Genomic DNA, 27480 nt, shown 5'->3' with positions numbered 1-27480 from the left:
GCACGGGAGGGATCTCCCTGAGCGAGTGAGTGACAACCAGGCAGACTACACTAATGTGTGGGAGTGAGTGGGAATCCTCTGAAACATAGACAGGATGCACCTGATCTGTCGCCCAATGGACGAGCACCGGTGAGTCCACTTTATAAGGGTCCAGAGGTCACCCTATAGTCCAGTACGTCAATACAGTATTTGAGACAATAATTGAGGAAAATCAACAAATTCCAGTCTAGCTGCACATATAATGTTATAGTTAAATGATAGTGTTAATTGAATATACCCACATTTCTGTCTGTCTTCACACCACAAAAATAAACATGTGTTGCATTACCTACCATAGGCTGCACATTACCTAGGGTCTACACTAAACCCTGTATGAGCACTAAATTAAAAACCTTATCCTCCAGTACAAGCTTTAAAACGCCGACAATGTCCTCTTACCTCATGCGAAGAACTACATTATTAAAGCGGACTATGTAATTGTGCTCATGCATTGCTACTTCGTGACATGGCCTCGGCTCTGATATGAGTGCTGTGCTGCAGGCATCTTCGTCATTCTCCTGACTCATCCGTTCTCTCTCTCCTGTCACGGGCATTGGGAGGAGAGGGGGGAAGAGGAGGGGATAGGAGGAGAGAGGAGAGAAGAGGAGCCAGCTGCTAACAGGGCACTGACTGCAAATGTTGTTGACTAGAGGGACTGGCAAGAGGAAAGACCCACTCTAACCCAACTCTGTTACCGTGCCTGTCCTAAGCATGGGATTCGATTCTGGCCGGCCGTATGTATCAAGCATCTTAGAGTACGAGTGCTGATCTCGGATCAGGTTCCCTCTGCCCACCTTATTCATTGTGATCTAAAAGGTCAAACTGATTCTAAATCACCACTGAGATGCTAGTAAATATGGACCCTATGAATGGACTGGCATTATGTTACTCTGTCTGCTGTGGGGTTTACTTCAGTCACGCTAGGGTGTCATGATGATCCTTACCCTTTAAAATACACCTGGTACGATTCCAGCCGCACCAAACGAACACACATATCTATGTCATCCATTCTAAATGAATGATCAGGCCTTTGTGATCTAAATTGTGATACAATGGAAAGATGTCTGTATGTCTGTCCTACGTTCTGTTTGGACAGTCCTTATCAATTCATGTGGACTGTGACGATCTCCGGGTAATTGCAGTCACAGGCTGCGACCCCATTGCAGCGGGGAGGTTAAAGAGAGTGACAGGCGATAGCGGCCCCTTTGCTCTCTTGCCCCGTCTTACTGAAGCATTAAATGTCTGTGTGGGCACCGCAACAATAGCATCAAACTGGGTTAATTCATATGGACATCCGAAAAGGAAGATAACAACAAATTAGACTTCTAAATTTAGGTGATGATTAAGAACATGTCTGTCTGGTTAGCTCGGGACCAGGAAGTGGGTGGTCATTAGTCCATCAGATGGGCCAATTCAAATATTTTACCTGTTACAGTCTGGTCCGACTGATACAGTGAGCTCCAAAAGTCTTGGGGCACTTTTGTTGTTGTTGATGTTGTTTTGGTTCTGTACACTAGCATTTTTTAAATGATACAATGACTGAGGTTAAAGTGCAAACTGTCAGCTTTAATTTGAGGGTACTTTAATCCATATCGGGTAAACCATTGAGATATTACAGCACGTTTTGTTCATAGTCCCCCAATTTTAGGGGACCAAAAGGGTGTATTATATGTGTATTAAAAGTAGTCAAAAGTTTAGTATTTGGTCCCATATTCCTAGCATGCAATGATAACATCAAGCTTGTTTGTGACTCTACAAACTTTTTGGATGTTTTTCAGATTATTTTGTGCCCAATAGAAATTAATGTTAAATGTGTAATTTTGGAGTCACTTATATAGAATATGTTTCTAAACACTTCTACATTCATGTGGATGCTATCATGATTATGGATAGTGCTGAATGAATTGTAAATAATGATGAGTGAGAAAGTTAGACGTAAAAATGTCATACCCCAAAGACATGCTAACCTCTCATGCTAACCAATAGTAGGGGAGGTTAGCATTTTCTGGGGGGGTATGATATTTGTGCGTCTGTAACATTCTTACTCACGATTCATTCAGGATTATATGTAATCATGGTAGCATCCACATTAATGTAGGTGTTACGGTTGTCGTAGGAAGGAGCGGACCAAATGTGTCGTTCCACATTTTATTTTCACTGTGAAACTATGCAATACATACACATAAACTAAAGAACAAAAAAACAACAAACCGTGACGCAGCGGTGAAACATACACTAATTCAAAAACAATCTCCCACAAAACCAGGTGGAAAAAAACCCTACTTAAGTATGATCTCCAATTAGAGACAACGAGGACCAGCTGCCTCTAATTGGAGATCATCCCAAACAAAACCCAACATAGAAATACAAAACTAGAACCTGACAACATAGAAAAACTAAACTAGAAAAAACCCCTGTCACGCCCTGACCTACTCTACCATAGAAAATAACAGCTTTCTAAGGTTAGGACGTGACAGTAGAAACATATTCTATTCTTATTTACAATAAAAGTGAGTCCAAAATGACACAATACATTATTTAACATTAATTTCTATTGGAAACAAAATAATCTGAAACACAACCTGAACAAACAGCAAATGCATCCAACAAGTTTGTAGATTCACAAACTTGATGTAGTGCATGGATCGACACTGGAGACGAGAAGCAGGTACAGCGAGTGAACATTTAATGAACCACGGACATGAAACAGAACAATAACGACATCAATGCTGACACAGGGAACAAACTGAGGAGCAGACAGATATAGAGGAGGTAATCAACAAAGTAATGGAGTCCAGGTGAGTCCAATATTGTGCAGCTGCGCGTAATGATGGTGACAGGTGTGGATAAGGGACCAAATACTAAACTTTTGACTTCTTTAATACACATAAGTGAATTTGTCCCAAAACTTTTGGTCCCCTAAAATGGGGGGTGTTGCAATATCCAAAGGTTTCACCTGATATTGATGAAAATACTCTAAACTTAAAGCTGACAGTATGCACTTTAACCTCATAGTCATTGTATCATTTCAAATCCAAAGTGCTGGAGTACAGAGCCAAAACAACAACAACGTGTCATTGTCCCAATAATTTTGTAGCTTACTGTATTTTTGCATGTTCTACTGGATAGAGGAGAGACAGTGGGAAAGACAGAAAGTGTATCACAAAGACAGTGGGGCAGATTTAAACCCACACTGGGATACTTGTGTAATGTAGGCGGTGGCCCTGACCTCTAGACCACCCAAGCCACAAGTCAGTCTAAATCTTTGTTTACATGAAGTTATCTTCCATCCCAGATTGTCAGCAAAGAGGGCATCCTCCCTGACCCTTCTCCTGAACATGAGTCTGACCTTACTGTGGGCAGTGTTCTGGGCAGGCCAACACATATTTAAAAGCCTTGCACTGAATGCTGATGAGGGTGTGTCTGCTGTCTGACTCCTAAGCTTTGCAATCCGTACTGTAGACCTACAAAACAAACAGCAGTCTTCCATGGGCCATACAGACATGTTTTGAGCCCAGATGCCCTGTGGTTACAAATCTTCAAAATTTCAACCACTGTGTGTAGTCTTTCCTATACATAACCACATGTCATCATGGGTATCACTTAGATACAATTGCTTTATAATGGTTATGCACATACGTGATGTGCGGCCCACTGAATAAGAGCATTTAGTTGTACATGAAAACCAATTGGAAAAAAGGAAATAAATGGTGCCCACAAATATATTGAACCTCAAGCCATACTACGGTCTTGGTTCTCAGCTCACTGGGGGATTTCTAACATAAAAAGACTATGAGAGAACAGTGTGCTGTGAATCATTTATGAACAACGACATTAGCGGCATGACCGGGTAAGCTCTATTTGAGTGCCAATAAAATCTGATTAGGCTCTTTTTGCGAGAGACGTGAAAGACAGCCATTGGCAATAAAAGGACAATTATTATTCTGTTAATGTCTCCCTTAAACCACTCCGCAGGCAGTCCATCCGTGACAGAATAGGCTATATTTATCTATTCTACACACCAGCCAACATTATGAGGTGACAGAAAGAACGACAGCTGAAATGTTGTTACATTTAAGAAAAGGGCTTGTTTGCTCAGTAGAGTCACTGTGCTGAATGAGCAATCAGCTGATTGTGTAACATGTGCTGCATGTCTGCGTACGCACACACACGTAAAGGACCTCAGGCTGCTTGCTTAGCAAGTACCACTTCCTCCTCTTTAAGCTCACACCGAGACTCAATCCCAGGACCTCTGCCTTGCTAGCACACATGACCGCCCCTCCTGTAACACATTACCAGTTAGCATCAAATGAAAAGCTAGCTATTCTGTGGGGACACTTCAGGCTGAGGAGTACGTTTCAAACATCGCCATGTGCTACACACACACACACACACACACACACACACACACACACACACACACACACACACACACACACACACACACACACACACACACACTAATCAGATCATTGACTGGCTGATCAGACTGCCATTGACTCTCTCTGTGGTCCAGTATGTGTTGTGTCTGAGGTTAGGAAGTTGCAAGCAATCTAACATCAGATAATATGTCTATGTATGCATTTACACAGGCAGCCCAACTCCGATTTTTTTGTTGTTGTTGACCAGTCAGATCAGCTCTTTTGCCAATAATTGATCCGTCGCTAAGCACTGTCCCCCTTACTGTTGCAACCTCAGACAACCTTTTTCCTGGATGCTCCATTCCCCATTCAAACTACTGGAGAAAACTCCTCACAACGATCTCAAACTGTGTTTTTGATACACCATACAATTAAACACCAACTACCCCTTGCTAATCAGGAGGCTATCGGGTATGTTGTGGTGGACTGTCATTACAATTGCTTCACAGGTAACCTGGTACAATGAAGTTTGTAGTATGGCTAGCCACTTAATGGCTCTGAATGCACTGTCATACAGTCAAAGCTACTACTAACCACTTTTGGAGCTAACTAGTTCTCTTAAGTCATATCCTGATGCCGACAGCAAATGATAGTTGTACTCATAATAAAGCTAATTTAGCAGACTAACATACACTACCATTCTATAAGGGCTCAGGGCCAGACCCAGACATGGGAGGCAGATGGTTAGAGTGTTTGATGTTTATTAGTTCCAAAAAGGGGTAGGCAAGAGAATGGTCGCGGACAGGCAAAAGGTCAAAACCAGATCAGAGTCCAGGAGGTACAGAGTGGCAGGTAGGCTCGAGGTCACGGCAGGCAGACTTGAGAAACAGATGCCTCACAAGTCCTCAACTGGCAGCTTCATTAAATAGTACCCGCAAAACAACAGTCTCAACGTCAACAGTGAAGAGGCGACTCCAGGATGATGGCCTTCCAAAGGCGTCAGCTTAGACCGCTAGACCATCTTATGCCACCTACATCCTTGTTTTAAGGTGAAAATGCAGTTGGAATTGATTTGTAAAAGTACAGTAAAAACAAACCATAAGTGTGTCTGGAAGCTTGTCTTGCCTGCAGTAGTACCAACCTTGTTATCTATATTGAAAGCTGCTTTACAGTACTTTCAACAACACCCTCAATAACTCTCCACACATTAAGTAAGCAGGCTATACTGTGTAAATGTGTTTCCCAAATGGATCACTATTCCCTTTATAGTGCACTACTTTTGACTAAAGTAGTGCACTATATAAGGGAATAGGGTGCCATTTGGGATGCATTCTAACAAGGTGCCTTTTGGGATGCATCTGGGCCCAGCCAAAGGCCTCGCTGACCGAATATGTTACCGAACAATGGTCATGCCCTTTGGCTTTCACAGTCAAATCGCTAGAAGGCCAACAAACATGCCTTTATTCTCTCTCTTTCTCTCCCTCTCGCTCTCTCCAGAATTGTCTCTTGGCAATGCGTACCTATGTCTTTATATCAACAAATGAGTGGCCAAATGTGTAGGTGAAAAGCCAACAAAGCCGCCTCTCAGCAAAGATTGCACTTCAGCCGAGCGCACTTTGACATTAATGGTGCCCTTACGTGGAAATAGAACCGTTGTCAAGCCTCGTCATAGAACCGCTGTGAGGAAGCCAGTGAGAGAGAACTCTTGACTTGCATAGCCATCAGCACACCGCCGTAAATGAAGACGAGCGTTAAACCACAACACCTTTCGTCCAGTTCACATGACAATGTAGCATTGCATGGGACTAATGAATGTGATTACACTACTATGTCAAAGCATCTCAGTGGTCTCTGTGGGCCTTGTCAGCCCCCCGGTGTATCAGACCTGTTGGCGAAAAACAGCAGCAACCCACACAGACGCTTCAAGCTGAGACCCCACTCACTGTCCGTCTGTCTGGGAGCACTGGGTGAAAGCATAGACTGTAAACAAGCTCTTTACAGTGACATTCAATAACAGTGTGATTTAAAGCCTAGGCACACGACAGATTCATCACAACAGAATAAAGAAATACGTTGGGAAAATAAATAATAGGCTGCCTAGCAAATCTATAGACAACTCCTAGCAAATCTATAGACTACACTAGGAAACCTATAGACTACTGTCTAGAGGGCCGATAGACTACTGCCTAGAGGGCCTATAGACTACTGCCTAGAGGGCCTATAGACTACTGCCTAGAGGGCCTATAGACTACTGCCTGGAGGGCCTAAGACTACTGCCTAGAGGGCCTATAGACTACTGCCTAGAGGGCCTATAGACTACTGTCTAGAGGGCCTATAGACTACTGCCTAGAGGGCCTATAGACTACTGTCTAGAGGGCCGATAGACTACTGTCTAGAGGGCCTATAGACTACTGTCTAGAGGGCCTATAGACTACTGCCTAGAGGGCCTATAGACTACTGCCTAGAGGGCCTAAAGACTACTGCCTGGAGGGCCTATAGACTACTGCCTAGAGGGCCTATAGACTACTGTCTAGAGGGCCTAAAGACTACTGCCTGGAGGGCCTATAGACTACTGTCTAGAGGGCCTATAGACTACTGTCTAGAGGGCCTATAGACTACTGCCTAGAGGGCCTATAGACTACTGTCTAGAGGGCCTAAAGACTACTGTCTAGAGGGCCTATAGACTACTGCCTAGAGGGCCTATAGACTACTGCCTAGAGGGCCTATAGACTACTGCCTAGAGGGCCTATAGACTACTGCCTAGAGGGCCTATAGACTACTGTCTAGAGGGCCTATAGACTACTGTCTAGAGGGCCTATAGACTACTGCCTAGAGGGCCTATAGACTACTGCCTAGAGGGCCTATAGACTACTGCCTAGAGGGCCTATAGACTACTGCCTAGAGGGCCTATAGACTACTGCCTAGAGGGCCTATAGACTACTGCCTAGAGGGCCTAAAGACTACTGCCTTGTTAAATTAAAGGGACCAACTACAAATGCTGTTTATTTTTCACTTTCCATATGTGATATTCTTTGTTGTATAGTCAAAGTTGTATAGTCAAAGTTCCTTTCCTGCCAGTAGCATATGCTTGTTTCAAAGATTAAGCCATGCAAGTCTAAGTACACACGGCCGGTACAGTGAAACTGTGAATGGCTCATTAAATCAATTATTAAATCAATTAAAAAGCTTTAACAAGAGCAAGGTATTGTGTTTCATTTGAAAACAGCATAACAGTTTGTAAAAGCAGAATATTTCAGGTCATCCCACAGACTACTGCCTAGAGGGCCTATAGACTACTGCCTAGAGGGCCTATAGACTACTGCCTAGAGGGCCTATAGACTACTGTCTAGAGGGCCTATAGACTACTGCCTAGAGGGCCTATAGACTACTGCCTAGAGGGCCTATAGACTACTGCCTAGAGGGCCTATAGACTACTGCCTAGAGGGCCTATAGACTACTGCCTAGAGGGCCTATAGACTACTGCCTGGAGGGCCTATAGACTACTGCCTAGAGGGCCTATAGACTACTGCCTAGAGGGCCTATAGACTACTGCCTAGAGAGCTGAAGTGTAATGATCTCCACAAGTTTTGAGTCTTTACAGAAAGAACGACAACCTCAGAGGGCAGTGAGTCTTAACCTAAGAGTCTGTTAATATGATTATATAGGGGGGATTTGATTGGATCTGCTGGACTAGGGTGAGATTCACTCTCACAGGCAGTGGTTTACTCTCCTATAAAAGCCCTCTGTATGTATTTTTGTGAACACTGGGTTTTTCTTACAGTCGCTAAAGTTCAACTCTCTATTCCGGCACAAAAGACACCCGCTTCTCCAATGGCCTCCCTGGGGTAACACACAGCCCCTTTCTTCCTCTCTCCCGAATCCGCCAGAGAGAAAAGATGGAAAATTGAACCAGTATCTGGCGTTTCCCAGTCCGCCAATCCAACGGCTAAGTGCACCAGAAGGGCTTAGATAACAGGAAGACTTCGGGAGCGCTTAAAGTGCCCCCTCCAGTGAAATTGGCAGGCTTAGCAGAGAGAGAGAGAGAGAAAAAAAGAGAGAGAGAGAACAAAGGAGTGTCAGAGAGAGAGTGAGAGAGAGAGAGAGAGAGGAAAGACACTAAAACAGAGGGTGTACGGTCCCTTCACAACGTAACACTCAAAAGATACATGACGCACAGAGACTCAGTGGTCCCCAACAAATATACTGCATGATTAATCAAATGCTGTGCCAAAAAAATGAAGAAATCTCAGATTTACCTAAAGGTACAGTGTTGCAATGAAACCAAAACAATCCAGATTCTGTGGTGGTTCTGCGTGGCAGAGTTGATAGAGCATGGCACTTTCAATGCCAGGGTTGTGGTTTAGATTTCAGCTGGCGACACCCATACGACAATGTATGCACACACTACTTCAAGTCATCTTGAATAAAAGTGTCTGCAAAACAGCATATATTATTATACCACTATTGACTAAAATGTAAAGAGAGGAGAAGCCATCATTCCAAGATGGCTTGACCTTTGACCTCATCATAAAGGCCAAGAGTGAAATGTCATGAGTAGAGGTTATGCCATCAGTGTGTATCACCCATCCCCTCTGGCCACATCCTTCTTTTTTAATAGTCTTTCATTTTATATGGGAGATATAGACGCCTTATGGTCTGGCCAAGCAACATTTCACAGTATGAACTTTATAATAAGGATATGAAAATGATGGCCTCACTGTTGAGCATGCGTATTACGCACATTCAGTTGCACAAATCAGCAACCATTTATAATTTACGTCCTTGCTGGCTTCGGAGACAAGCGCAAAACCCTGAACAAACTAAACTTGGAGACTCGGGGATCACACAATTGCACCCCAAACAACACAATACATTATTACGGAGTAAAAACCGTGAGACCCCTCTGGGAATTCCAGCCACATCACAGAGACAGGCATGGGGGAAAGAGAGAAAGAGAGACTGCAAAAGAGCAGCAGCTGTGGAAGATAAAAGATGTTCAAATATTCAAAATCCTCATCTCACCCCCAAAGCATACCCTGTAATCCGTTTGCATTGGGATATATCGGCAGCACAGAGGACACTCAGTTTACCAGTGGACTAACGGATGGCTGCGATCCACTGTAGACGTCCAGGGTGTCTACAGACATGAAATGAGATGAAACTGATGAAGGCAGCTTAGCTGTCGAAACATTGATATTTATTAAACGTATTGCATCGAAGACATGAGAGAGTGCAGCTCTTTTCTTTTCTAAGTGTCCAGAGACATCAACCACAAGCCCCTTTCTTAACAGGATAGGCACCTGGAAGCACCTAACCATCTTCAAATTATTTCATTTTATCAGTGTGTAGCACAGAAGTCCTGTATAGTTGGCCAGAGACAGACGGATTCTGATTCCACTCTAGCTTTCTTTCCTGATCTCTATCCCAAAGGGAGATGCTCTGCTCTGTGTAATACTGCCCCTTTGATTGCTTTCACAGGCCTGATCCTGAACCAGTTATGGAGCGCTCTGTCATGATGACTCTGCAAAACAAGGAAAATGAAAAAAAAATGCGCTGATCCCCAGAGGACCTTATAGGACAGTTCTGTTCTGTCATATAACACCACTAGTAGTTGTGATGGCAATGGGGCCCATTGCAGCAAAACAGCACATAGGCCTACATACCAGGGGATGGAACCAGTTCAGGGAACAGAACCGAAACCCGGAAAATAGCATTTGAGGAACAGAATCAGAACCAGGAACAAAAGTGATCTATACTGTTCCGGAACCAAACTCTAATTTTAAAAGCATGGGAACCAGTTAATAACATTCTTTTACATTACGGGATTTTTTTTTCAGTCCCACAAAAAAATGCTACTATGCGCCTATGCAAAACTCTCACTCTGTCACTCAGAAACGTCTTCCAGTGTCTGCCTGCCAGCTGAAAATCTTTGCCAGTGTGTGTATGCGTGTGTAGGCAACCTGCCCCTCCCCCTCCGAAGCTTAGGCTACTGTAGCCTATTGACGTTACAAGTGTGATTCAGAAATTAGGGAGAGATTTTTATTTAGAGAAGAATGGATTAACTTTTCAATGCTAGTTACGGATACTATAATTATCATGTTTCACATTGGAATTATTAAAGCGCTGGGCATCTTGTTATGACATGCATTATCTGAATTAGGCCAACAGAATTATATCTATGAAGGGGCGGCTTCTTCGGATTAACTTTGAATGTCGTTGAACTTCCAAGAGTTGACGTAACATTGGACCAGAGCTAGCTAGCCAGAATTAAAAACACGTCTTACCTTTTTGTAGTTAAGCCAAGCCTCCCTCTCGCTATTTCCCCACCTGCAAAATTTCAGTTGCAATTTGCGCCCTACATTTGTCTGTCCATCGCGCATGTAAACAATAGCTTGCCCGCTCCATAGCAAGCTCCTCTATCTGCACTGATTGAGGAAGTAATTTCATGTAGAACCAAAAAAATACTATTTCAGAGGTTTAAAAAGGAACAGAAAGGAACTCTATAATCCGGTACTTTTTTGGGGGGTCGAACCAGAACTTTATTTTGTAGGTCTGAACAGTGGAACGGAATGAAAGAAATCATGGTTATGTTCAGAACGAAGCGATTGGAAAATAACTTAGGTTCCAACTCCTGCTACATACACAATGTAATTTGCAGCAGGATGAATGGAAACTAGGGAAGCATGTAGAAGACCGCGGAGAGGAGAGGTTTCCGGCACAGAGTCCATCATTAACTAATAAGCCAGGCCAGGCGAGGCAAGAGGAGAGTGGGTAATTGCTGCTGTACCATCCATGCTACAGCCAATGATGCCACAGCACACAACAACATGCAGTGATGAGGTTAACAGAAGAATGTCCTTAAGGGGGAAGTACCTAGCACCTAGCATCTACAACAAGGGAAAACATTCACCTTGCACAGATTGAATTTAAGAGAAATAAGGCTTAGACAGACAGAGCAGGAGGATTCCGCTGATTTAAGGGGGGAATAGTTTACCGCTATCAGAGATAAGAGACGGCAAGGAAGTGCGAGGGGAGGAGGGAAAAACTCATTAAATATGCTACTTGTTCTTGGCCAAATTAACTAAAACCGTCTGAAACCATGTGACTTACAGTAGACTTGCTGTGTCACTCACCTCTTGCTCTACGTGAGAGCTCACCGTCTCTCAATTGGTGACACTGCGACAGCCCTGAAAAACTACTGTATGCATGTGACGTTTTGTTGTTGTTTGTTTATTTTCTCTTCATTTTGTTAATTAATTTTTCCCTTTTTATGTACTTAATTTAATAATAATAATTTTGTTGGCGTCAATAATTGCTGATCCCTGGCCATGACCCCACTCTCCCAGGGTGTCTTGGGGGGAGTTGGGATATGCAAAAAACACATTTCCATTTCACACCAACACATTTGTACAACACTTGTATGTGTTTGTGGAACAGGTCAAATATAAGTACCCTGTATTTGACCTTTTGATTTGTCCTATTTCACACATGTACGCATGCGTGAATTGGAAATGTGTTTTTTGCTTATCCCAACTCCCCCTGAGATACCCTCGGAAAGTGTGTACTTATCTTTTGAGCACTTATCTGACCTTCTGCCCTAGATTTTATCCATCCTTTTATCTTATTACATGTTTTTCCTCCTCATTGTCTGAAGAATATTTCCTTCCTCAGGGTTCAGTCCTCTCACTTAATGCATGCTGTCCATTGCACTCAGGCTATAGAGAGGGGGGTTGGACCCTTAGGAACCTCAGCCACTGATAACAGATATTAGTTTTTCCCCATATACTCTGATAGTCTTAAGGCGTACGCATGCTTCCCAGCCGAAAAAGTTCGGTGGAGTTTGTGCATATATTATGATGGCATTTTGTGATGTTAATGTTCGTTTTGGACTTAGGTTCGTGTTTTTCTTCAGCTGTTCAGGCACACAACAGTTTTTCTGGAGGCAAGCCGAAGTTGGAGCCAAAGTTTATGCCCCATCGTCGGTGATTGGTCAACAGTAGGGATTCTTCAATAAAGTCGTTGTAGTCATTCAATGAGAGATGATTCATTTTCTTGCACATTTTTTCATTGAAAAACACTGCACCGAACATCTTAGTTAGATGTAAAATTGCACGACTAAGATCTCTTTGGCAAAAACGTCAAAATGAAAGACAGATTTCTTAAGTTTCTCAAATAAATTCTGACTATATTGAGAAATTGTATACTGGCTACGGCGTCTCAAAATTGACAAACAGTACTATTATCGTTTATTTCTCTTTTTTCAAGCGAAAGTCTGTTATGTGAGTATGCGAGCGCACTCATTTGGTTCAGCTAGCCGAGTTCGGCTAGGCACCAGCCGAACTGAAGCATGCTTACGCCTTTATCCTACCCCCATCTCTGGTTGTTGGGGGCTGATTTACTGCAGCACAACTCTATGTAGGCTGACAAAGAGGACCAACTGACTGGCTGGATAAAGCAGAACGGGAACAATGTGTTCATATACGTATGTTAATCATACTAATGACTTTATATTGATATGGAGTATGTAGCCTTCACCATGTTTGCGGTACAGTTGCCATTGGTCCAAAACTGTCATAGTGTGTTGTTCTGAACAACAGCCAACAGACTGAACTCATTGATACAACAGCAACCCAACACAGGCATTGTATAATTCATTATTTGTTTATTCCAAAATACAAATGGAATCATTAAATCTAAGAAAAACCACCTAAAGAAATCGCCTGCAACAAGACCGCTAGCCTCTTTGCTCCGGGAGACCTGTACACATTGGGCTCCTGTCGCTAAAGGCTACATCCCGTAACCCTAAAACATATCTAGGCTACCAGCCCTCTGATTTACATCTTTATAAAATACATTTCCCCTCATCGGAGGCAAATCTATATTCCGGAATACCTTACCAGTCACTAAGGTCTATACAACGTCTGAAAAGAAACACTTCTATACAACATTTCCAGAGTTGACCAAATTCACTCCATATCTCACTAAAGGTGCACTGCCATCTGGGATCATGCGGCAAACTCACGTGGCTTCTAGGCCTACATGGTATGGGGACTAGGAAGTGACCTTCTGATTTTCTTTTACTGTAGTTTACATATTTTATAAGCCGTAGAGATTGGTCAGGCATTCTGGATCATAGGCATGCCTTCTGTGTTAGGAAAGGTTTCTCGGAAATAGATCAACCAGAGGGCTCATAAATATGTTTTAGGGATACGTTCCAGGAGCAAAGAGGCTACAAGGACACTTTACTCGTGTACCCTTGTATAAAACCTTGTATAAAACCCACTTCCTACATAATTTACATTAAGTCAGAGAATGCCGTGATGGAGTCCCCAAATTGGAATGGCTACAATTCTATAGACCATAGACCATATAGCTGTAGTTTTGGCTACATGGATGGAAATGGTTAAACTCTGAGACTATCGATCACTACAGAATAAGAGCAAATCCTAGACGTAGAATTACTAGTCTGCAGCTAGTAGTTACGTAAACCTAGGATAAAAATACCGACAACTGCCGAAACATCTTTTCTAAGAACATGGTACGCATGACGTATCCATAATGAACACAACCCAATCGACTTTCTGTCAATTGACTCTTCAGCAGACGGACCAGCGATTCCAACACAGAAGACAACAATGACATACAGGCATAAATATATACATTGCAATTATTCTGGAATGATTGGCTGTTCATGTGCAAAGGATTAGCATTTCAATGAATAGAATTATCAACTGTGTGTAGTGAATCCATTTTGTCTTTCCGCTCTCTCAGTCTCCACCCCTTTACTTGGTCTACAAAGCCGTCATATCGCTAGGGACTTTTTCTTTGAATCATGTAGTAACCCAAATATCTACTGTTTGTTTGTTATGCAATTTTGTGTGATTATTTAGTTACTTAGTAAATAAATAATTATGCCAATTTGAATATCGCTGATTCATGATTTAGGCTAGGGTTCGTGCAGATATCCATGGGTTTGCGACGTTCAGTAATGAGTACTGATGAGTTAATAATAATTAATAGAAGACTAACTGATCAAATATTGAAATATCTGAAGAGTTATATTCATTTTTACATTTTACATTTTATATTCGGAAGATTATAACTCTAAATCTCAACATTTTCCATTGTGCCCAGACTTCCTAGTTAATTATTGTTTACATGATTATATTAATCACGTACTAATTCAACCTAGAGAACTGATTTGATATAAATAAGTCTTCACATTTAATGATAGTCCAGACACGACAGTACAATACTTATTCTAAAATGTATGAAATAGTTTTTTCCCTCATCAATCTACACACAATACCACATAATGATAAAGCAAAAATGTATTTTTTTCAAATGTTTTCCTAATTTATATAAATACAAAATCTATATATATTTTTTTTTTAAATCACTTTTACATAAGTATTCAAACCCTTTTGTCACGCTCGTCGTAAGGATTGGACCAAAATGCAGTGGGTACGTGAATGCTCATTTTCTTCTTTATTAAATAAATGAACACTGAACAAAAAGAACGACGAAAACAGTCCTGTCAGGCACACAGCTAAAGAAGAAACAACTACCCACAAAAACCCCATGAAAAACACCCCTACTAAATAGGATCTTCAATTAGAGGCAACGAGGAACAGCTGCCTCCAATTGAAGGTCAAAACAATAAACTAGACATAGAAATAGAAAAACTAGAAAATAGAACATAGAAATACAAAACATAGAACACTACCCAAAAACCCCGACAACACAAAACAAACACCCCCTGCCACGTCCTGACCAAACTACAATAACAAATAACCCCTTATACTGAAAATAAACCCCAAAACAAAAATAATCCTAACTAAAGGGAGGGAAGGGAGGGTGGCCACCGTCACCGATGGTTCTTGTGCTACACCCCCCCCCCACCCCAACCTCCTACTACGGAGGTGGCTCAGGCTCCGGCCTTACTCCCTAACCTAACCTGTCCACCCCCGCTAAATGCTTTTTATATTTTACCCATCCCGAAGTCTCTGGGCTATGGCGCATCGCTGATGCGCGTCACTGGAGACCTCGGGCTGATGCGTGTCACTGGGAGCTCCGGACTGGAGGGCGTCTCTGTCGGTTCCGGACTGTGGGCCGTCTCTGTCGGTTCCGGACTGTGGGCCGTCTCTGCTGGCTCCGGACTTGTGGGCCGTCTCTGCTGGCTCCGGACTTGTGGGCCGTCTCTGCTGGCTCCGGACTTGTGGGCCGTCTCTGCTGGCTCCGGACTTGTGGGCCGTCTCTGCTGGCTCCGGACTGTGGGCCGTCTCTGCTGGCTCCGGACAGTGGGCCATCTCTAGACGGGGCACTATCGCCGGAAGCTCTGGACGGGGCACTGTTGCCGGACACTCTGGACGGGGCACTGTTGCCGGACACTCTGGACCGGGCACTGTTGCCGGACACTCTGGACGGGGCACTGTTGCCGGACACTCTGGACGGGGCACTGTTGCCGGACACTCTGGACGGGGACTGCACACTGAAGGCCTGATGCGTGGGGCTGGCTTAGGAGGCGCCAGACTAGGGACATGCACCACAGGGCTAGTGCGAGGAGCAGGAGCAGGACGAGCTGGACTGGGCTGACGCACTGGAGGCCTGGTGCGTGGGGCTGGTACTGGAGGTACCAGACTGGAGACACGCACCCCAAGGCTAGTGCGAGGAGCGGGAACAGGACGTACTAGACTGGGCTGACGCACTGGAGGCCTGGTGCGTTTTTCTGGCTTTGGAGGTGCCAGACTAGAAACACGCACCTCAGGGCTAGTGCAAGGAGCAGGAACTGGATGCACCGGGCCATGAGTAGGCACTGTAGGTCTGGAGCGCACCTCCTGCACAACCCGTCCTGGCTGGATGGTAATAGTAGCCCTGCACGAGCAGAGTGCTGGTACAGGGCGAACTGGGCTGTGCAGAGGCCTGATGGCTGCCATGCGTAGAGCAGGCGTAGGGTAGCCTGGGCCTAGGAGGCGCACTGGTGGCCAGATGTGCTGTGCAGGCATCCTCCTTCCAGGCTGGATGCCCACTCTAGCACGGCACTTGCGAGGGGCTGGGATCGCTCGCACCGGACTGTGCGTGTGCATGGGCGAGATCGTGCGCACTTCTGCATACACCGGCACTCTCCACTCCACACGCTCCCCATAATAAGCACGGGGAGTGTGCTTTGGGCTCACCCTTGGCCCAGCCAAACTACCTGTGTGCCCCCCAAAATGTTTTATTGGGGGTGCCTCTCAGGCTTTCTTGCTAGCCGTGTCCCAACATAGTGTTCTCTGTCCTCTCCAGCCTTCCTCCATGGTCCTTCTTCCGCTAGTATCTGCTCCCAAGTCCAAAACTCCTTATAGCTCTGCTGCAGCTCCTTCCTCCGCTGCTTGGTCCGTTGGTGGTGGGTAGTTCTGTCACGGGTGTCGTAAGGATTGGACAAAAATGCAGCGGGTACGTGAATGCTCATTTTCTTCTTTATTAAATAAATGAACACTGAACAAAAAGAACGACGAAAACAGTCCTGTCAGGCATACAGCTAAACAAGAAACAACTACCCACAAAACCCCCATGAAAAACACCCCTACTAAATAGGATCTTCAATTAGAGGCAACGAGGAACAGCTGCCTCCAATTGAAGGTCAAAACAATAAACTAGACATAGAAATAGAAAAATTAGAAAATAGAACATAGAACACTACCCAAAAACCCCGACAACACAAAACAAACACCCCTGCCACGTCCTGACCAAACAACAATAACAAATAACCCCTTAAACTGGTCAGGACGTGACACCTTTACTCAGTACTTTGTTCAAGCACCTTTGGCTGTAATTACAGCTGCGCCTTATCTCAGCTCACTGGTCACGATAACAACACCCACCCGTAGCATGCGCTCTATCAGGTATATCTCACTGGTCATCCCCAAAGCCAACACCTTCTTTGGCCGCCTTTCCTTCCAGTTCTCTGCTGCCAATGACTGGAACGAATTGCAAAAATCGCTGAAGCTGGAGACTTATATTTCCCTCACTAACTTTAAACATCAGCTATCTGAGCAGCTAACCAATCGCTGCAGCTGTACACAGCCCATCTGTAAATAGCTCACCCAATCTACCTACCTCATCCCCATATTGTTTTGATTTACTTTTCTGCTCTTTTGCACACCAGTATTTCTACTTGCACATCATCATCTGCTCATCTATCACTCCAGTGTTAATTTGCTATCTGTAATTACTTTGCTACTATGGCCTATTTATTGCCTTACCTCCTCACGCCATTTGCACACACTATATGTAGACTTTCTTTTTTTCTATTGTGTTATTGACTGTACACTTGTTTATTTCATGTGTAACTCTGTGTTGTTGTTTGTGTCGCACTGCTTTGCTTTATCTTGGCCAGGTCGCAGTTGTAAATGAGAACTTGTTCTCAACTAGCTTACCTGGTTAATTTAAATAAAGGTGAAATAAAAATAAAAAATTGTTTTCTTGGGTATGACACTACAAGCTTTGTTACGTTAATACACCTGTATTTGGGGAGTTTCTCCCATTCTTCGCTGCAGATCCTCTCAAGCTCTGTCAGGTTGCATTGGGAACGTTGGTGCACAGCTATTTTCAGGTCTCTCCAGAGATGTTAGATCGTGTTCATGTGCGGGCTCTGGCTGGTCCACTCACCGACATTCAGAGACTTGTCCCGAAGCTACTCCTGCGTTGTCTTGGCTGTGTGCTTGGGGTCGTTGTCCTGTTGGAAGGTGAACCTTCGCTCCAGTCTGAGGTCCTGAGCGCTCTGGATTAGGTTTTCATCAAGGATCTCTCTGTACTTTGCTCTATTCATCTTTGCCTCAATCCTGATTAGTCTCCCAGTCCCTGCCTCAGAAAAACATCTCCACAGCATGATGCCGCCAGGTTTCCTCCAGATGTGACGCTTGGCATTCAGGCCAAAGAGTTCAATCTTGGTTTCATCAGACCAGATAAACTTGTTTCTAATGTTTTGAGAGTCTTTAGGTGCCTTTTGGCAAACTCCAAGTGGGCTGTCATGTGCCTTTTACTGAGGACTGGCTTCCGTCTGGCCATTCTATCATAAAGGCCTAATTGCTGGAGTGCTGCAGAGATGTTTGTCCTTCTGGAAGGTTCTCCCATTTTCACAGAGGAACTCTAGAGCGCTGTCAGAGTGACCATCAGGTTCTGGTCACCTCCGTGACCACGGCCCTTCTCCCCCGATTGCTCCGTTTGGCCGGGTGGCCAGCTCTAGGAAGAGTCTTGGTGGTTCCAAACTTCTTCAATTTAAGAGGGATGGAGGCCACTGTGATCTTAGTTACCTTCAATACTGCAGAAATGTTTTGGTACCCTTCCCCAGACCTGTGAATCGACAGAATCCTGTCTCTGAGCTCTACGGAGAATTCCTTCGACCTCATGGCTTGGTTTTTACTCTGACATGCACTGTCAACTGTGGGACCTTATATAGACAGGTGTGTGTCTTTCCAAATCATGTCCAATCAAATGAATTTATCACAGGTGGACTACAATCAAGTTGTAGAAACATCTCAAGGATGATCAATGGAAACAGAATGCACCTGAGCTCAATTTTGAGTCTAATAGCAAAGGGTCTGAATACTTATGTCAATAAGGTATTTCTGTTTTTTACTTTTAATGCATTTGCAAAAATGTCTAAAAACCTGTTTTCGCTTTGTCATTATGGGGTATTGTGTGTAGATTGCTGAGGAAATTGTTTTATTTAATACATTTTAGAATAAGGCTGAAACGTAACAAAATGTGGAAAAAGTCAAGGAGTCTGAATACTTTCCGAAGGCAAGTTACATTTAAATTGACATTGCATCCTTCTCTTACCAGTTGTTGTGGCTGGCAATGTGACCTTCTTGATCTGCAGTGACAAGTTTAATGTAAATATTAGTATCACAGAAGCCAGTAGTAGGCAAGACAAACATATTTTCACGATTTTCACAATATCCTCAAAATCATTAAATCATAGCACGTTTTTGGCTCATTCAGTGGTATTTATCTGATTAAGTAGAATCCTGTTGGAAAATAATGTTAAAAGTACATTTATATTCCTACTTCCTGTTGTCATTTATTTTTTTATTCATAGCGAAACACCGGTTTTACTGTAAATGTACAAATTCATAATCAATATGCTGAAATAAGTTGAGATATTTTGAAGACCAATACATAAATATTACTCCCTACACACCAATGTGTCACACTTGTGTTCAGATTACTTGTACTTTGCTAAATTAGTACCTTATTAACTGCACATGCACCAACTTTTAACAGTCACTTTGGACTGAAATTGATTCGCTTGTTCTACTTTAATCAATTGCCTGCGCAAATTAATCACATACATCAATATTTTATTGAAATCAATGGAACTGGGACAATAACCGTGGCGATATGTACCGTTTGCGCTCTTCCAACAGACAAACCTCAATGAATTTGGGTATAATACATAAAGCAGTCGATAGATGACAACCTGTGGTAGCCATTTATCATTATATAAAATCATTCCCAGCGTCAAAATAGTTAAATATTTCGAATTAAGATGATAGTAAATTAAGCACATTCACCTTTATGCTCCAGATACTCAACTAGTCTAAAGAAGGTCAGTTTTATTGCTTCTTTAATTAGAACAACAGTTTGCAGATGTGTTAACATAATTGCAAAAGGGTTTTCTAATGATCAATTAGCCTTTTAAAATGATAAACTTGGATTAAATAACCCAACGTGCCATTGGAACACAGGAGTGATGGTTGCTGATAATGTGCCTCTGTAGATATTCCAAAAACAATAAGCCTTTCCAGCTACAATAGTCATTTACAACATTAACAATATCTACACTGTATTTCTGATCAATTTGATGTTATTTGAATGGACAAAAAAATGCTTTTTTTTCAAATACAAGAAAATGTCTAAGTGACACCAAACATTTGAACGGTAGTGTATATATATATTGATATACTAGATTCTTGACATATCTCAGTCTAATATACACTACATGACCAACAGTATGTGGACACCTGCTGGTCGAACATCTCATTCCAAAATCATGGGCATTAATATGGAGTTGATCCCCCTTTGCTGCTATAACAGCTTCCACTCTTCTGGGAAGGATTTCCACTTGATGATGGAACATTGCTGTGGGGACTTGCTTCCATTCAGCCACAAGTGCATTAGTTAGGTTGGGCACTGATGTTGGGCGATTAGGTCTGGCTCGCAGTCAGCATTCCAATTCATCCCAAAGGTGTTCGATGGGGTTGAGGTTAGGGCTCTGTGCAGGCAATTCAAGATCTTCCACACCGATCTCGACAAACCTTTTCTCTATGGACCTTGCTTTGTGCACTAAATTGGAAAGGGCCTTCCCCAAACTGTTGCCACAAAGTTGGAAGCACAAAATTGTCTACAATGTAATTGAATTCTGTAGCGTTAAGATTTCCCTTCACAGGAACTAAGGGGCCTAGCCCGAACCCTGAAAAACAGCCCCAGACCATTATTCCTCCTTCACCAAACTTTACAGTTGGCACTATGCATTGGGGCAGGTAGCGTTCTCATGGCATCCGCCAAACCCAGATTCGTCCATCAGACTGACAGATGGTAAAGTGTGATTCATCACTCTAGAGAACGTATTTCCACCGCTCCAGAGTCCAATGGTGGCGAGCTATACACCACTCCAGCCGACACTTGGCATTGCACGTGGTGATCTTAGGCTTGTGTGCGGCTGCTCGGCCATGGAAACCCATTTCATGAAGCTTCCGACAAACAGTTATTGTGCTGACATTGCTTCCAGAAGCAGTTTAGAACTTGGTAGTGAGTATTGCAACCGAGGACAGACAATTTTTACTCGCTTCAGCACTCGGCAGTTCCATTCTGTGAGCTTGTGTTGCCTAACACTTTTCGGCTGAGCCGTTGTTGCGCCTAGACTTTTCTAATTCACAATGACAGCACCTACAGTTGACCGGAGCAGCTCTAGCTGCTCTAGCTCCCCAATTTCGTGGTATCCAATTGTTAGTTGTTACTGTCTTGTCTCATCGCTACAACTCCCACCCAGACTCGGGAGAGGCGAAGGTCGAGAGCCACGCGTCCTCCGAAACACAACTCAACCAAGCCGCACTGCTTCTTAACACAGCGCACATCCAACCCGGAAGCCAGCTGCACCAATGTGTCGGAGGAAACACCGTACATCTAGCGACCTGGTCAGCTTGCACTGCGCCCGGCCCGCCACAGGAGTCGCTAGTGTGCAATGAGACAAGGATATCCCTGCCGGCCAAACACTCCCTAACCCGGACGACGCTAGGCCAATTGTGCGCCGCCCCATGGGCCTCCCGGTCGCGGCCGGCTGCGACAGAGCCTGGGCTCGAACCCAGAGTCTCTGGTGGCACAGCTAACACTGCGATGCAGTGCCTTAGACCACTGCGCCACCCGGGAGGCCCTTGCAGGGCAGAAATTTGACATAAGCATTTCGCTGCACCCGCTATAACATCAGCTAAACTGTGTACGTGAACAATACACTTTCAGAACATTTTGTTTAGTCACCAATACATCAGATAATGATATGTTCACCATTTAGTCAATTTCCCTACCATTTAATCCAATAGCAAAAAATACAAACATTTCTAAACTGTTATTTTTGAAGTGCTCAATAGAAAGAACAGTAAGTGGTAAATATAATTTTCCATACAGCATTTCTTTATAACTTGACAAGCATATTTTTTTATCCAATTGCAGATTGTTACACAGTGCATACCTGTATGTAGGACAAATCATTAGAAATAAGGGTATTGTAAAGCCATTGGCTACTGTAAAAACTTGTATGCCATTTCTGCCCAATGAAACATTGCACAAGATCACCTTTTCTACGTGACTTGTCAACAGATACTGTATCGCCTGTCTACCTGCATTAAAATTCATCAGCTGACAGTGTATCAATGGAATTCAGATAATGAGTGGAATATATTGTTATATACAACCCAGGTGTTTCAGCAGTGCATTGTACACTACACTATAATTCCAAATGGTGGCACATAGAGTGACTGTTTCCACTTTGTCCTATTGTAGCACACTGGCTGATGGAGAATGATGATGTAGTATTTTCAGTCACATCCATATATGATTTGGTTTTACCTTCCAACATAGATTGATGTCAAAATAACAGATTTATGTAGAATTGTAAAGAAAATATAGAATTGTACTGTGTTCAGCAGTTATCAAACTATATACGTTAGCGAGTTATTCGTTTTGAGTAGTTTGATTAAGTGATAGTTAATTGTATTGTAAACAAATGACAAGAAAATCATGTCAAAAGTAAAGTGGATATTGCATTTTGAAAAGCAGATGCTTAGATTGAATATACTGTATATCCAAATTGAAATAGTGATTAGATGCAGTGAACAAGTGAAAATGTGCTTAGAGTTTTGAAACCTGAGACATTTTGATGATCTGTTTCGATTTATGTGCTTAAGAGTTGTGAAAATGGACTACATATCACACCAAAGTGATAAAAAAAAACGGATAAAAACGAATTTCCCTGTTGAGGTTATCTAGCTTCTCGCTGCATGCTTATTGCCTGGATGGGGGCCCATGGCAGCCAAGGGGGGTAAACACAGTTGAGCTTCCCTTTTTTAAAGCTACTGCTACAATTTCAGAATCTAACAGGCTGTTACTGCAATTTCAGGTGAAAACTCAATAAAACAATTCTAAAATGTAATGAAATTGTCTATATATTTCAACTGTTTCAAAAACATTGCTCTGCTATCTAGCTATTAGTATATTTACTGTATGTATGAATGTTTAAGCTCAATGAGACAATTCTGTTTACACTGCCCTGCTTATAGGGGGCAACTGTCAGACCAGTGTGTGAGCTAGCGTTCGAGATGTAAGAGTTTACATTACAGTAATGTCTCTCGAGAATCGATACATCTCGAGAATTTCTCGAAATTCTCCTTAATTCTTGTAATTGAGAATAGCCCCCTTTAATATCAGTTGGTGCATGCGTGCCCCCTACAATCCATCAGTTTAATATCAGTTGGTGCGTGCGTGCCCCTTACAAAAATCCATCAGTCGAAAGTCTATATTTGACCGCCACTTGCTCAATTAGGGAAATTAAATGAAGCAACATCACATAGCTAACCGACAATAAAGAGGATACATAGGCGATGTTATTTTGACCAGCAATCAATTTCAGATGTAGAATAGAGTACACTGAAGCCCAATGTGTATCCCAATACCATTGGTTGTTTTTCCTTCACCGCAAGTCTCCCATTTCCTCCCAAGTCGGAACCAGTATGTTAAATGTAGGCTGCTTCGTTAAAATGCGTCTCTTTGCGACAGGACCCAAATGTTTGTTTATTTCACCGTCCTATAACGATGCGCTCGCTCACTCATACATCGGATCGTGGTGCGTCGGGGATCCCTCCGACGCACTCTTATCACTTGATAGGCTAATATATGTCACTCAATTAGCAAGCAATACAACGAAATGGTAAGCTTGACAGTGACTTGAACAGGGTTGATGCACTTATAGGTGTTGAAATATGGACTGGACATCAACAAAGCGGCATGTCATGGGTTTTAACTGTAAAAAGCAAACCATCAAAGGCAAGCGATATTTGCTTACCCCCCTTAGTTTCAGTATTACTATTAGCAAATAAAAAATGGCCAATTCCTTCATATTTGTAAACCAAATAAAATGTCCCATTACATTACCTGGTGAAATGTGTTTAATTAAAATTCAACATAAAGTAAAGTAGCCCAGCCGTAATATAAATTAGACGCCAGATTTCAATAGTATCATAGTCATAGCATACATTGTAGTAAATGAAAAATGTAACTATTCCAATATTTTACAATGAAACAAACCAAACTCAGATTATGTCTAATTTGTGCATTTACCTTAAAGTGCGTTGATAGAAAACAGCAAGCACTTCCTGGTTATAATCCTAAACAATTCGACACCTTTGAATATTAGCTTTATCTTCTGCTAATGAAATCTCGACTGGAGACATTGGAGCTCCACTGTTTGTTTGTCAAGTCCCAGTCTGTAGGCTACTGGCTAACTGTACCTGACCGTCTGTGAGCCGCTGCAGCATCACAGATCGCATGGAACTGCGTTTGGGCTGAGCACGGCATTGGGGAAAAACTGGACTGGAGTTCAGCACCTCGGGACCGAACCAGCTGCCTAATGTATGTACCAGACAATTGATTTGCACTGTCATTGCATCCCCACTATAAGAACTGATTAAGTAAAACCGGTTTCAACTTTCCCAGATGTGGAATCAGCGAAATGTAGGCTAGGCCTAACTAGAAAAATTGTGAAGATGCATCTTGATGCCAGCCTCGCAGTTTTCATTAATTCATGTTCCCACATAATGAACATACAGTACATGTCAAAAGTTTAGACACACCTACTCATTCCAGGGTTTTTCTTTATTTTACTATTTTCTACATTGTAGAATAATAGTGAAGACATAAAAGCTATGAAATAACACATATGAATCATGTAGTAACCAAAAAAAGTGTTAAACAAATCAAAATAGATTTTATATTTGAGATTCTTCAAAGTAGACATCCTTTGCCTTGATGACAGCTTTGCAAACTCCTTAAGTTGACCAATTTTTGTCTTTAATGCAGGGCCAGCAGACAAGTTCCTTACTTTTCCCCACTTCCACTTGCCTATTCCATTTTTGTGGTAATGCTGCAATTAGTGGGTTGTAGTTTTGAGTAGAACAGACAGTCCTATTTATGATATCATTTACATCTTTATCAATTAGTATCATTGAGTTTAACCACAATATTTGTTGTATTATTTGTTCTGTTTTTTTTTCTGGTGGATTAAGCTGAAATTGCAACCAACTTTCTATGGCTTGTTTAAAAAATAGCGATATTTTGGATATTATTTCATTTTCAAATAACCGAAAGTGAGAGGTTATAATCTGAATAAAGGGGAAAAGGCCATTCTTGAACATGGGGGGGGGGACAGATTTTTACTAATCTGCAAGAGAACAAGTTTGGATTTTAATATAACTTTTGTATGACTGATGCCTTTAGTGAGACGTCTAATGCTTTAATATTTAATATATTTAATGCATATATTAATTTATGCCTAAACATAAGATTTTATGCTGTAGGATTACCCCCAGTATTTATAACATTATTATCAAAGTCCTTTTCTAACTAATATCGGTCATGTTTTGAAATATGTGCTAAATCAATCACCTACTACTGTGTTTGCTTGATTTCGCTTGTGTTCTTCTTCTTCTTCGTGTGGTTTTCTGGCAGACGAGACACTTTGTTTGCATATTGATGCCATTAATAGTTTGGCAAGTGCATTCCACATTTGATCACAAAAAAAGGGAATGGGGAAAAAAGGAAATTGCACAGCCATCTAACCCTGAGTATACATAACAATGAGAACACCTGCTCTTTCCATGACTGACCAGATGAATTCAGGTGAAAGCTATGATCCCTTATTGATGTTAAATCCACTTCAATCAGTGTAGATGAAAGGGAGGAGACAGGTTAAAGAAGGATTTCTAAGCTTTAAGACAATTGAGACATGGATTGTGTATGGGTGGCATTCAAAGGGTGAATGGGCAAGACAAAAGATTCAAGGGCCTTTGAATGGGGTATGGTGGTATGTACCAGACGCACCGGTTTGTGTCAAGAATTACAACGCTACTGGGTTTTTCACGCTCAACAGTTTCCCGTGTGTATTAAGAATGGTCCACCACCCAAAGGACATCCAGCCAACTTGACACAATTGTGGGAAGCATTGGAGTCAACATGGACCGGCATCCCTGTGGAATGCTTTTGACACCTTGTAGAGTTGAGGCTGTTCTAAGATCCTACACCTGGGAGGCTGTAACCCCTTCTCTCAAAACCCCCTGTTGTTTTTCTGCACTAAAATCTCTGATTCCCAAAAACGTATCTTTTGAAGTTACTACCAATTCAATCTTCTGGGATTTCCTTTCCATCTGTGCAGCACAATTGATGACCATAGCAATAAACTCCAAGAAGCCAACCTTACTAAAGCACAAACTGTTTGGGTCACTCTGTACTGGTCTACTACTCACAGGGATCCTCTCAGGCTCCCTTCACCCTTTGCCCACCATTCTCTACTTTCTTTACTGCCTCAGCATATGACACTTTCTGCACTGCGCTCACCCTGGAAACTTCAATCTGTCTCACTCGCACAGGACATTTCTGATCCCCAACAACATGGCTGATCCCCATAATTCAAAAACAACGCACTCTTTTGTCCCATGCCCTCCTGCACACGTATCACACCTCGTAATCTCCCTCCTACATACCGCAGCAACATGACCATAAACGTGGCACCTGAAACACCATAGTGGATTCAGAAGAAAAGCTCTCACGGGAAAACTTATATACCCTAGCATGACTTTATCTGGCAAACCCTCTGCATCAAAATTCAGAAGGACAGACAGGTTCTTCTCAGTCTCGCGCTCGCTACCGGTTTTGCTTGACACCAAATGCCGTACATCACAGACATCGGGGATCCCCAACTTCAGTTGATCCACCTTAAAACTCAACCCCACTCCAGTTATCACTCCTTTCAGAAGCGCTCTGTAACAGGTGTCATATGAAGTAGACCAAGGTGCAGCGGGAAAATGTATACTCATCTTCTTATTTATTATAAAAGAAGGAAAAACCAAAAGAAAGACGTATACACGAACGGACGGACCGACGGACGGACCGACGGACCGACCGACGGACGGACCGACCGACCGACCGACCGACGGACCGACCGACGGACCGACACTAAACAGTCCCGTCAGGTGCTACATACACTAAACAGGAAATAACTACCCACAATTCCCATTACCAAAACACCCCTATACATAGGACCTTCAATCAGAGGCAACGAGGAACAGCTGCCTCCAATTGAAGGCCAAATCAATAAACTAAACATAGAACTAGAAAGACTAGACTAGAACATAGAAATATACTAACATAGAACATTAACCAAAACCCCGGAACACTCTAAACAAACACCCTTCTACAAAACACATAGCCCAACAAACCCCGATACACTCTAAACAAATACCCCCTGCCACGTCCTGACCAAACTAATATA

At 42.8% G+C, this 27480-nt stretch overlaps 1 protein-coding gene across 1 annotated transcript in view; it reads right to left on the bottom strand.

Annotated features, from left to right (window-relative positions):
- The window catches only part of dlgap1b (discs, large (Drosophila) homolog-associated protein 1b), a 317018-nt gene extending 292566 nt beyond the window's left edge, over window positions 1-24452 (bottom strand). The window contains exon 1 of the mRNA XM_082970661.1: window positions 24276-24452. The gene's annotated coding sequence lies outside the window, so the exon portion shown is untranslated. The remainder of the gene's footprint in view (window positions 1-24275) is intronic.
- Window positions 24453-27480: the final 3028 nt, after the last annotated feature.

Source organism: Salmo salar, chromosome 29, assembly GCF_965601325.2.
Source record: "Salmo salar chromosome 29, fSalSal1, whole genome shotgun sequence".
NCBI classification, from domain to species: domain Eukaryota; kingdom Metazoa; phylum Chordata; class Actinopteri; order Salmoniformes; family Salmonidae; genus Salmo; species Salmo salar.
This window is presented reverse-complemented; position numbering and strand designations above follow the sequence as displayed.